Genomic DNA, 10,935 nt, shown 5'->3' with positions numbered 1-10,935 from the left:
CGCTGGGCCATGAAAACGTGTGATATAGCTCACGGGAGGCCAAAACAGCCTTACCAGTCTCAATGGTCAAATCATGGGTGGCGGACGGGAGGCACGAAATCGCTATTCGGCGACAAAAACATGTGTCACGGGAGGCCCTAAAACCTAAACCCTAAACCCTACAACTCGTGGGAGGCCAAGAACAACTTTAAGGTGCTCTGGGGACCAAAACGCGGGTGGTGGAACACGTACTTAAAAATGGTCGCTCGACCATGAAAACGTGTGCTATAGCTTACAAGAGGCCATAAACACCCTTTGCAGTCTCAGTGGCCAAATCATGGGTGGCGGACGGGAGGCATGAAATCGTTGTTTGACGATGAAAACATGTGTCACGGGAGGCCAAAAATAGCCTTACCGGCCTCCGGGGACCAAAATGTGAACTATGGTTTGGACACTAAAATTCTACTATGTCAGCAAAGTTGATATGGTTGGGAGACTCAAATTTCATTTTACCATGGTTTCGACACTAAAATCCTTTAGTGTCGATGTTTAGGTTTAGGGTTTAGGGATAGGATTCAGGGTCTAGGTTTCCATAAAATCGTGTGCTATAGCTCACGGGTGGGAAAAAAATGCCATAATGGCCTCCCCGGTCTAAAACGAAGGTGGCAGGTCGGATACATAAAATTTGCTGTTTGGCCACGGAAATGTGTGATATAGCTCGCGGGAGGCCAAGAACCGCTTTAAGGTGCTCCGGGGACAAAAACACGTGTGGCGGAACGCGGACATAAAAATGGTCGCTGGGCCATGAAAACGTGTGCTATAGCTCACGGGAGGCCAAAACAGCCTTACCAGTCTCAATGGTTAAATCATGGGTGGCGGACGGGAGGCACGAAATCGCTGTTCGACGACAAAAACATGTGTCACGGGAGGCCCTAAAACCTAAATCCTAAACCCTAAACCCTACAGCTCGTGAGAGGCCAAGAACAACTTTAAGGTGCTTTGGGGACCAAAACGCGGGTGGTGGAACACGTACTTAAAAATAGTCGCTCGACCATAAAATTGGTTGTTTGGCCACGGAAATGTGTGATATAGCTCGCGGGAGGCCAAGAACCGCTTTAAGGTGCTCCGGAGACAAAACACGTGTGGCGGAACGCGGACATAAAAATGGTCGCTGGGCCATGAAAACGTGTGATATAGCTCACGGGAGGCCAAAACAGCCTTACCAGTCTCAATGGTCAAATCATGGGTGGCGGACGGGTGGCACGAAATCGCTGTTCGGCGACAAAAACATGTGTCACGGGAGGCCCTAAAACCTAAACCCTAAAAACCCTACAGCTCGTGGGAGGCCAAAAACAACTTTAAGGTGCTCTAGGGACCAAAACGCGGGTGGTGGAACACGTACTTAAAAATGGTCGCTCGACCATGAAAACGTGTGCTAAAGCTTACGGGAGGCCATAAACACCCTGTGCAGTCTCAGTAGCCAAATCATGGGTGGCGGACGAGAGGCATGAAATCGTTGTTTGACGATGAAAACATGTGTCACGGGAGGCCAAAAATAGCCTTACCGGCCTCCGGGGACCAAAATGTGAACTATGGTTTGGACACTAAAGTTCTACTATGTCAGCAAAGTTGATATGGTTGAGAGACTCAAATTTCATTTTACCATGGTTTTGACACTAAAATCCTTTAGTGTCGATGTTTAGGTTTAGGGTTTAGGGATAGGATTTAGGGTCTAGGTTTCCATAAAATCGTGTGCTATAGCTCACGGGTGGCAAAAAAATGCCATAACGGCCTCCCCGGTCTAAAATGAAGGTGGCAGGTCGGATACATAAAATTGGCTGTTTGGCCACGGAAATGTGTGATATAGCTCGCGGGAGGCCAAGAACCGCTTTAAGGTGCTCCGGGGACAAAAACACGTGTGGCAGAACGCGGACATAAAAATGGTCGCTGGGCCAAGAAAACGTGTGCTATAGCTCACGGGAGGCCAAAACAGCCTTACCAGTCTCAATGGTCAAATCATGGGTGGCGGACGGGAGGCACGAAATCGCTGTTCGACGACAAAAACATGTGTCACGGGAGGCCCTAAAACCTAAATCCTAAACCCTAAACCCTACTGCTCGTGGGAGGCCAAGAACAACTTTAAGGTGCTTTGGGGACCAAAACGCGGGTGGTGGAACACGTACTTAAAAATAGTCGCTCGACCATGAAAACGTGTGCTATAGCTTACGGGAGGCCATAAACAACCTTAGCAGTCTCAGTGGCCAAATCATGGGTGGCGGACGGGAGGCATGAAATCGTGTTTGACGATGAAAACATGTGTCACGGGAGGCCAAAAATAGCCTTACCGGCCTCCGGGGACCAAAATGTGTACTATGGTTTGGACACTAAAATTCTACTATGTCAGCAAAGTTGATATGGTTGGGAGACTCAATATTCATTTTACCATGGTTTTGACACTAAAATCCTTTAGTGTCGATGTTTAGGTTTAGGGTTTAGGGATAGGATTTAGGGTCTAGGTTTCCATAAAATCGTGTGCTATAGCTCACGGGTGGCAAAAAATACCATAACGGCCTCCCCGGTCTAAAACGAAGTTGGCTGGTCGGATACATAAAATTGGTTGTTAGGCCACGGAAATGTGTGATATAGCTCGCGAGAGGCCAAGAACCGCTTTAAGGTGCTCCGGGGACAAAAACACGTGTGGCGGAACGCGGACATAAAAATGGTCGCTGGGCCATGAAAACGTGTGATATAGCTCACGGGAGGCCAAAACAGCCTTACCAGTCTCAATGGTCAAATCATGGGTGGCGGACGGGAGGCACGAAATCGCTGTTCGGCGACAAAAACATGTGTCACGGGAGGCCCTAAAACCTAAACCCTAAACCCTACAACTCGTGGGAGGCCAAGAACAACTTTAAGGTGCTCTGGGGACCAAAACGCGGGTGGTGGAACACGTACTTAAAAATGGTCGCTCGACCATGAAAACGTGTGCTATAGCTTACGGGAGGCCATAAACACCCTTTGCAGTCTCAGTGGCCAAATCATGGGTGGCGGACGGGAGGCATGAAATCGTTGTTTGATGATGAAAACATGTGTCACTGGAGGCAAAAAATAGCCTTACCGGCCTCCGGGGAACAAAATGTGAACTATGGTTTGGACACTAAAATTCTACTATGTCAGCAAAGTTGATATGGTTGGGAGACTCAAATTTCATTTTACCATGGTTTCGACACTAAAATCCTTTAGTGTCGATGTTTAGGTTTAGGGTTTAGGGATAGGATTCAGGGTCTAGGTTTCCATAAAATCGTGTGCTATAGCTCACGGGTGGGAAAAAAAATGCCATAACGGCCTCCCCGGTCTAAAACGAAGGTGGCAGGTCGGATACATAAAATTTGCTGTTTGGCCACGGAAATGTGTGATATAGCTCGCGGGAGGCCAAGAATCGCTTTAAGGTGCTCCGGGGACAAAAACACGTGTGGCGGAACGCAGACATAAAAATGGTCGCTGGGCCATGAAAACGTGTGCTATAGCTCACGGGAGGCCAAAACAGCCTTACCAGTCTCAATGGTCAAATCATGGGTGGCGGACGGGAGGCACGAAATCGCTGTTCGACGACAAAAACATGTGTCACGGGAGGCCCTAAAACCTAAATCCGAAACCCTAAACCCTACAGCTCGTGGGAGGCCAAGAACAACTTTAAGGTGCTTTGGGGACCAAAACGTGGGTGGTGGAACACGTACTTAAAAATAGTCGCTCGACCATGAAAACGTGTGCTATAGCTTACGGGAGGCCATAAACAACCTTAGCAGTCTAAGTGGACAAATCATGGGTGGCGGACGGGAGGCATGAAATCGTGTTTGACGATGAAAACATGTGTCACGGGAGGCCAAAAATAGCCTTACCGGCCTCCGGGGACCAAAATGTGAACTATGGTTTGGACACTAAAATTCTACTATGTCAGCAAAGTTGATATGGTTGGGAGACTCAAATTTCATTTTACCATGGTTTCGACACTAAAATCCTTTAGTGTCGATGTTTAGGTTTAGGGTTTAGGGATAGGATTCAGGGTCTAGGTTTCCATAAAATCATGTGCTATAGCTCACGGGTGGCAAAAAAAATGCCATAACGGCCTCCCCGGTCTAAAACGAAGGTGGCATGTCGGATACATAAAATTGGCTGTTTGGCCACGGAAATGTGTGATATAGCTCGCGGGAGGCCAAGAACCGCTTTAAGGTGCTCCAAGGACAAAAACACGTGTGGCGGAACGCGGACATAAAAATGGTCGCTGGGCCATGAAAACGTGTGATATAGCTTACGGGAGGCCAAAACAGCCTTACCAGTCTCAATGGTCAAATCATGGGTGGCGGACGGGAGGCACGAAATCGCTGTTCCGCGACAAAAACATGTGTCACGGGAGGCCCTAAAACCTAAACCCTAAACCCTACAGCTCGTGGGAGGCCAAGAACAACTTTAAGGTGCTCTAGGGACCAAAACGCGGGTGGTGGAACACGTACTTAAAAATGGTCGCTCGACCATGAAAACGTGTGCTATAACTTACGGGAGGCCATAAACAACCTTAGCAGTCTCAGTGGCCAAATCATGGGTGGCGGACGGGAGGCATGAAATCGTGTTTGACGATGAAAACATGTGTCACGGGAGGCCAAAAATAGCCTTACTGGCCTCCGGGGACCAAAATGTGTACTATGGTTTGGACACTAAAATTCTACTATGTCAGCAAAGTTGATATGGTTGGGAGACTCAATATTCATTTTACCATGGTTTCGACACTAAAATCCTTTAGTGTCGATGTTTAGGTTTAGGGTTTAGGGATATGATTTAGGGTCTAGGTTTCCATAAAATCGTGTGCTATAGCTCACGGGTGGCAAAAAATACCATAACGGCCTCCCCGGTCTAAAACGAAGGTGGCTGGTCGGATACATAAAATTGGTTGTTTGGCCACGGAAATGTGTGATATAGCTCGCAGGAGGCCAAGAACCGCTTTAAGGTGCTCCGGGGACAAAAACACGTGTGGCGGAACGCTGACATAAAAATGGTCGCTGGGCCATGAAAACGTGTGATATAGCTCACGGGAGGCCAAAACATCCTTACCAGTCTCAATGGTCAAATCATGGGTGGCGGACGGGAGGCACGAAATCGCTGTTCGGCGACAAAAACATGTGTCACGGGAGGCCCTAAAACCTAAACCCTAAACCCTACAGCTTGTGGGAGGCCAAGAACAACTTTAAGGTGCTCTGGGGACCAAAACGCGGGTGGTGGAACACGTACTTAAAAATGGTCGCTCGACCATGAAAACGTGTGCTAAAGCTTACGGGAGGCCATAAACACCCTGTGCAGTCTCAGTAGCCAAATCATGGGTGGCGGACGAGAGGCATGAAATCGTTGTTTGACGATGAAAACATGTGTCACGGGAGGCCAAAAATAGCCTTACCGGCCTCCGGGGACCAAAATGTGAACTATGGTTTGGACACTAAAATTCTACTATGTCAGCAAAGTTGATATGGTTGAGAGACTCAAATTTCATTTTACCATGGTTTCGACACTAAAATCCTTTAGTGTCGATGTTTAGGTTTAGGGTTTAGGGATAGGATTTAGGGTCTATGTTTCCATAAAATCGTGTGCTATAGCTCACGGGTGGCAAAAAAATGCCATAACGGCCTCCCCGGTCTAAAACGAAGGTGGCAGGTCGGATACATAAAATTGGCTGTTTGGCCACGGAAATGTGTGATATAGCTCGCGGGAGGCCAAGAACCGCTTTAAGGTGCTCTAGGGACAAAAACACGTGTGGCGGAACGCGGACATAAAAATGGTCGCTGGGCCATGAAAACGTGTGCTATAGCTCACGGGAGGCCAAAACAGCCTTACCAGTCTCAATGGTCAAATCATGGGTGGCGGACGGGAGGCACGAAATCGCTGTTCGACGACAAAAACATGTGTCACGGGAGGCCCTAAAACCTAAATCCTAAACCCTAAACCCTACAGCTCGTGGGAGGCCAAGAACAACTTTAAGGTGCTTTGGGGGCCAAAACGCGGGTGGTGGAACACGTACTTAAAAATAGTCGCTCGACCATGAAAACGTGTGCTATAGCTTACGGGAGGCCATAAACAACCTTAGCAGTCTCAGTGGCCAAATCATGGGTGGCGGACGGGAGGCATGAAATCGTGTTTGACGATGAAAACATGTGTCACAGGAGGCCAAAAATAGCCTTACCGGCCTCCGGGGACCAAAATGTGTACTATGGTTTGGACACTAAAATTCTACTATGTCAGCAAAGTTGATATGGTTGGGAGACTCAATATTCATTTTACCATGGTTTCGACACTAAAATCCTTTAGTGTCGATGTTTAGGTTTAGGGTTTAGGGATAGGATTTAGGGTCTAGGTTTCCATAAAATCGTGTGCTATAGCTCACGGGTGGCAAAAAATACCATAACGGCCTCCCCGGTCTAAAACGAAGTTGGCTGGTCGGATACATAAAATTGGTTGTTTGGCCACGGAAATGTGTGATATAGCTCGCGGGAGGCCAAGAACCGCTTTAAGGTGCTCCGGGGACAAAAACACGTGTGGCGGAACGCGGACATAAAAATGGTCGCTGGGCCATGAAAACGTGTGATATAGCTCACGGGAGGCCAAAACAGCCTTACCAGTCTCAATGGTCAAATCATGGGTGGCGGACGGGAGGCACGAAATCGCTGTTCGGCGACAAAAACATGTGTCACGGGAGGCCCTAAAACCTAAACCCTAAATCCTACAACTCGTGGGAGGCCAAGAACAACTTTAAGGTGCTCTGGGGACCAAAACGCGGGTGGTGGAACACGTACTTAAAAATGGTCGCTCGACCATGAAAACGTGTGCTATAGCTTACGGGAGGCCATAAACACCCTTTGCAGTCTCAGTGGCCAAATCATGGGTGGCGGACGGGAGGCATGAAATCGTTGTTTGACGATGAAAACATGTGTCACGGGAGGCCAAAAATAGCCTTACCGGCCTCCGGGGACCAAAATGTGAACTATGGTTTGGACATTAAAATTCTACTATGTCAGCAAAGTTGATATGGTTGGGAGACTCAATATTCATTTTACCATGGTTTCGACACTAAAATCCTTTAGTGTCGATGTTTAGGTTTAGGGTTTAGGGATATGATTTAGGGTCTAGGTTTCCATAAAATCGTGTGCTATAGCTCATGGGTGGCAAAAAATACCATAACGGCCTCCCCGGTCTAAAACGAAGGTGGCTGGTCGGATACATAAAATTGGTTGTTTGGCCACGGAAATGTGTGATATAGCTCGCAGGAGGCCAAGAACCGCTTTAAGGTGCTCCGGGGACAAAAACACGTGTGGCGGAACGCTGACATAAAAATGGTCGCTGGGCCATGAAAACGTGTGATATAGCTCACGGGAGGCCAAAACAGCCTTACCAGTCTCAATGGTCAAATCATGGGTGGCGGACGGGAGGCACGAAATCGCTGTTCGGCGACAAAAACATGTGTCACGGGAGGCCCTAAAACCTAAACCCTAAACCCTACAGCTTGTGGGAGGCCAAGAACAACTTTAAGGTGCTCTGGGGACCAAAACGCGGGTGGTGGAACACGTACTTAAAAATGGTCGCTCGACCATGAAAACGTGTGCTAAAGCTTACGGGAGGCCATAAACACCCTGTGCAGTCTCAGTAGCCAAATCATGGGTGGCGGACGAGAGGCATGAAATCGTTGTTTGACGATGAAAACATGTGTCACGGGAGGCCAAAAATAGCCTTACCGGCCTCCGGGGACCAAAATGTGAACTATGGTTTGGACACTAAAATTCTACTATGTCAGCAAAGTTGATATGGTTGAGAGACTCAAATTTCATTTTACCATGGTTTCGACACTAAAATCCTTTAGTGTCGATGTTTAGGTTTAGGGTTTAGGGATAGGATTTAGGGTCTAGGTTTCCATAAAATCGTGTGCTATAGCTCACGGGTGGCAAAAAAATGCCATAACGGCCTCCCCGGTCTAAAACGAAGGTGGCAGGTCGGATACATAAAATTGGCTGTTTGGCCACGGAAATGTGTGATATAGCTCGCGGGAGGCCAAGAACCGCTTTAAGGTGCTCCGGGGACAAAAACACGTGTGGCGGAACGCGGACATAAAAATGGTCGCTGGGCCATGAAAACGTGTGCTATAGCACACGGGAGGCCAAAACAGCCTTACCAGTCTCAATAGTCAAATCATGGGTGGCGGACGGGAGGCACGAAATCGCTGTTCGACGACAAAAACCTGTGTCACGGGAGGCCCTAAAACCTAAATCCTAAACCCTAAACCCTACAGCTCGTGGGAGGCCAAGAACAACTTTAAGGTGCTTTGGGGACCAAAACGCGGGTGGTGGAACACGTACTTAAAAATAGTCGCTCAACCATGAAAACGTGTGCTATAGCTTACGGGAGGCCATAAACAACCTTAGCAGTCTCAGTGGCCAAATCATGGGTGGCGGACGGGAGGCATGAAATCGTGTTTGACGATGAAAACATGTGTCACGGGAGGCCAAAAATAGCCTTACCGGCCTCCGGGGACCAAAATGTGTACTATGGTTTGGACACTAAAATTCTACTATGTCAGCAAAGTTGATATGGTTGGGAGACTCAATATTCATTTTACCATGGTTTCGACACTAAAATCCTTTAGTGTCGATGTTTAGGTTTAGGGTTTAGGGATAGGATTTAGGGTCTAGGTTTCCATAAAATCGTGTGCTATAGCTCACGGGTGGCAAAAAATACCATAACGGCCTCCCCGGTCTAAAACGAAGTTGGCTGGTCGGATACATAAAATTGGTTGTTTGGCCACGGAAATGTGTGATATAGCTCGCGGGAGGCCAAGAACCGCTTTAAGGTGCTCCGGGGACAAAAACACGTGTGGCGGAACGCGGACATAAAAATGGTCGCTGGGCCATGAAAACGTGTGATATAGCTCACGGGAGGCCAAAACAGCCTTACCAGTCTCAATGGTCAAATCATGGGTGGCGGACGGGAGGCACGAAATCGCTGTTCGGCGACAAAAACATGTGTCACGGGAGGCCCTAAAACCTAAACCCTAAACCCTACAACTCGTGGGAGGCCAAGAACAACTTTAAGATGCTCTGGGGACCAAAACGCGGGTGGTGGAACACGTACTTAAAAATGGTCGCTCGACCATGAAAACGTGTGCTATAGCTTACGGGAGGCCATAAACACCCTTTGCAGTCTCAGTGGCCAAATCATGGGTGGCGGATGGGAGGCATGAAATCGTTGTTTGACGATGAAAACATGTGTCACGGGAGGCCAAAAATAGCCTTACCGGCCTCCGGGGACCAAAATGTGAACTATGGTTTGGACACTAAAATTCTACTATGTCAGCAAAGTTGATATGGTTGGGAGACTCAATATTCATTTTACCATGGTTTCGACACTAAAATTCTTTAGTGTCGATGTTTAGGTTTAGGGTTTAGGGATATGATTTAGGGTCTAGGTTTCCATAAAATCGTGTGCTATAGCTCACGGGTGGCAAAAAATACCATAACGGCCTCCCCGGTCTAAAACGAAGGTGGCTGGTCGGATACATAAAATTGGTTGTTTGGCCACGGAAATGTGTGATATAGCTCGCAGGAGGCCAAGAACCGCTTTAAGGTGCTCCGGGGACAAAAACACGTGTGGCGGAACGCTGACATAAAAATGGTCGCTGGGCCATGAAAACGTGTGATATAGCTCACGGGAGGCCAAAACAGCCTTACCAGTCTCAATGGTCAAATCATGGGTGGCGGACGGGAGGCACGAAATCGCTGTTCGGCGACAAAAACATGTGTCACGGGAGGCCCTAAAACCTAAACCCTAAACCCTACAGCTTGTGGGAGGCCAAGAACAACTTTAAGGTGCTCTGGGGACCAAAACGCGGGTGGTGGAACACGTACTTAAAAATGGTCGCTCGACCATGAAAACGTGTGCTAAAGCTTACGGGAGGCCATAAACACCCTGTGCAGTCTCAGTAGCCAAATCATGGGTGGCGGACGAGAGGCATGAAATCGTTGTTTGACGATGAAAACATGTGTCACGGGAGGCCAAAAATAGCCTTACCGGCCTCCGGGGACCAAAATGTGAACTATGGTTTGGACACTAAAATTCTACTATGTCAGCAAAGTTGATATGGTTGAGAGACTCAAATTTCATTTTACCATGGTTTCGACACTAAAATCCTTTAGTGTCGATGTTTAGGTTTAGGGTTTAGGGATAGGATTTAGGGTCTAGGTTTTCATAAAATCGTGTGCTATAGCTCACGGGTGGCAAAAAAATGCCATAACGGCCTCCCCGGTCTAAAACGAAGGTGGCAGGTCGGATACATAAAATTGGCTGTTTGGCCACGGAAATGTGTGATATAGCTCGCGGGAGGCCAAGAACCGCTTTAAGGTGCTCCGGGGACAAAAACACGTGTGGCGGAACGCGGACATAAAAATGGTCGCTGGGCCATGAAAACGTGTGCTATAGCTCACGGGAGGCCAAAACAGCCTTACCAGTCTCAATGGTCAAATCATGGGTGGCGGACGGGAGGCACGAAATCGCTGTTCGACGACAAAAACATGTGTCACGGGAGGCCCTAAAACCTAAATCCTAAACCCTAAACCCTACAGCTCGTGGGAGGCCAAGAACAACTTTAAGGTGCTTTGGGGACCAAAACGCGGGTGGTGGAACACGTACTTAAAAATAGTCGCTCGACCATGAAAACGTGTGCTATAGCTTACGGGAGGCCATAAACAACCTTAGCAGTCTCAGTGGCCAAATCATGGGTGGCGGACGGGAGGCATGAAATCGTGTTTGACGATGAAAACATGTGTCACGGGAGGCCAAAAATAGCCTTACCGGCCACCGGGGACCAAAATGTGTACTATGGTTTGGACACTAAAATTCTACTATGTCAGCAAAGTTGATATGGTTGGG

This window comes from Zea mays, chromosome 5, assembly GCF_902167145.1.
Source record: "Zea mays cultivar B73 chromosome 5, Zm-B73-REFERENCE-NAM-5.0, whole genome shotgun sequence".
NCBI classification, from domain to species: domain Eukaryota; kingdom Viridiplantae; phylum Streptophyta; class Magnoliopsida; order Poales; family Poaceae; genus Zea; species Zea mays.
This window is presented reverse-complemented; position numbering follows the sequence as displayed.